The sequence below is a fragment of the Myotis lucifugus genome, unplaced genomic scaffold (assembly GCF_000147115.1).
Source record: "Myotis lucifugus unplaced genomic scaffold, Myoluc2.0 scaffold_149, whole genome shotgun sequence".
Taxonomy (NCBI): domain Eukaryota; kingdom Metazoa; phylum Chordata; class Mammalia; order Chiroptera; family Vespertilionidae; genus Myotis; species Myotis lucifugus.
The window spans coordinates 3038592-3041052 of NW_005871197.1; positions in this window are offsets into that span (position 1 = coordinate 3038592).

The following is a 2461-nucleotide window of genomic DNA, read 5'->3' on the forward strand; positions in this document are numbered from 1 at the left end:
TATTATTTTTTGCCCTTTGTCCTTTTTTAATTTATTTATTTTTTATTGATTAAAGTTATTCATATGTCTCCTTTTTCCTTGGTGATGCCCCTCACCCAGCCACTCCCACCCCCGAGGGCAAGCCCTCATGCCCAATTGTCTGTGTCCATTGGTTATGCTAATATGCATGCATACAAGTCCTTTGGTTGATCTCTAACCTCCCCTCCCTCCCCTGCCATTTGTCTCTGGATCTATTTTTGTTCATCAGTTTATGTTGATCATTATAACCCAGATATGAAAGTGATCATGTGATATCTATCTTTCTCCAAATGGCTTATTTCGCTTACAGCGGTTCTCAACCTGTGAGTCGCGACCCCTTTGGCAGTCGAATGACCCTTTCACAGGGGTCGCCTAAGACCATCCTGCATACCAGATATTTACATTACGATTCATAACAGTAGCAACATTACAGTTATGAAGTAGCAACGAAAATAATTTTATGGTTGGGTCACAACATGAAGAACTGTATTTAAAGGGCCAGAAGGTTGAGAACCACTGGCTTAGCATAATGCTCTCCAGTTCCATCCATGCTGTTGCAAATGGTAAAAGTTCCTTCTTTTTTATAGCAGCATAGTATTCCATTGTGTAGATGTATCATAATCCACTCATCTGCTGATGAGCACTTAGGCTGTTTCCAAATCTCAGCTATTGTAAATTGTGCTGCTATGAACACTTGGGTTGCGGGAAACGAGTTAAGTCGGCTCGAGTGAATTGCGCGTACTCCGCGGGAGCCGTCTTAACTCGGTTCATATAGATTTGCGGTGGAGGCGGGAAACGTGTAAACTCGGGCCGATTGTAACTGCGTATTACCAAATATTTGTTTGTTTGCCGTTCACAAAGATACCTACCTGTGTATGCGAACCGTTTCATACCCATTGGGGTAATAGGTATCATAAAAATCCCTTGTAAGTAGAGAACACTTTATGGCGCTGGTCGAGTACCGAAAATTTCATTTCAATGGAACCCATACTTCAAAAGATATAGGCATTTTAAACTAACTCTGATTTTGCGCGGGAAACCTAAATAATTGCCCGCGCCATCTTATATTTTGGCGGGAAATTCACCCGACACCGTAGTGTGAACATAGGGGTGCATATATCCTTTCTGACTAGTGTTTCTGGTTTCTTGGGATATATTCCTAGAAGTGGGATTACTGGGTCAAATGGGAGCTCCATTTTTAATTTTTTGAGGAAACTCCATACTGTTTTCCACAATGGCTGCACCAGTCTGCATTCCCACCAGCAGTGAACGAGGGTTCCTTTTTCTCCATATCTTTGCCAGCATTTGTTGTTTGTTGATTCGTTGATGATAGCCATTCTGAAAGGTGTGAGATGGTATTTCATTCTTGTTTTGACTTGCATTTCTCAGATGATTAGTGACTTTGAGCATGTTTTCATATGTCTCTGGGCCTTTGGTATGTCCTCTTTTGAAAAGTATCTATTTATGTCCTTTGCCCATTTTTTGATTGGATTGTTTATCTTCCTTTTGTTAAGTTGTAGGAGTTCTCTGTAAATTTTGGAGATTAAACCCTTATCTGAAATAGCATTGGCAAATATGTTCTCCCACACAGTGGGCTTTCTTGTTGTTTTGTTGATGGTTTCTTTTGCTGTGCAAAAGCTTTTTATTTTGATGTAGTCCCATTTGTTTATTTTCTCCTTAATCTCCATTGCCCTAGGAGCTGTACCGGTAAAGATATTGTTACAACAATATGTCTACTATTTTGCTGTCTATGGAGTCTTCTAAGATTTTTATGGTTTCTTGTCTTATATTTAAGTCCTTTAGCCATTTTGAGTTTGTTATGTGTATGATGTAAGCTGGTGATTTAGTTTCAATTTTTTGCATGTATCTGACCAAATTTTCCAGAACAATTTATTGAAGAGACTGTCTTGACTCCATTATATGCTCTTGCCTCCTTTGTCAAATATTAATTGAGCATAATGGCTTGGGTCAATTTCTGGTTCTCTGTTCTGTTCCATTGGTCTATATGTCTGTTCTTGTGCCAGTATCAGGCAGTTTTGAGAACCGTGGCTTGGTAATATAGCTTGATATCTGATATTGTGATCCCTCCAACTTTGTTCTTCTTTCTCAGGATTGCTGTGGCTATTCCAGTTCTTTTTTTATTCCAGATAAATTTTTGGAGAGTTTGTTCTAGGTCTTTGAAGTATGCCGTTGGTATTTTAATGGGGATTGCATTGAATCTGTAGGTTGCTTTGGGTAGTATGGACATTTTAATGATGTTGATTCTACCAATCCATGAACATGGTATGTTCTTTTATTTGTTTATGTCTTCCTCTATCTCTTTTTTTAATGTCCTGTAGTTTTTCGATTACCTGCTTAGTTAAGTTTATTCCTAGGTATCTTAATTTTTTTGGTACAAAGGTAAATATGATTTTTTTTTTTAGTTTCTCTTTCTGTGAGCTCA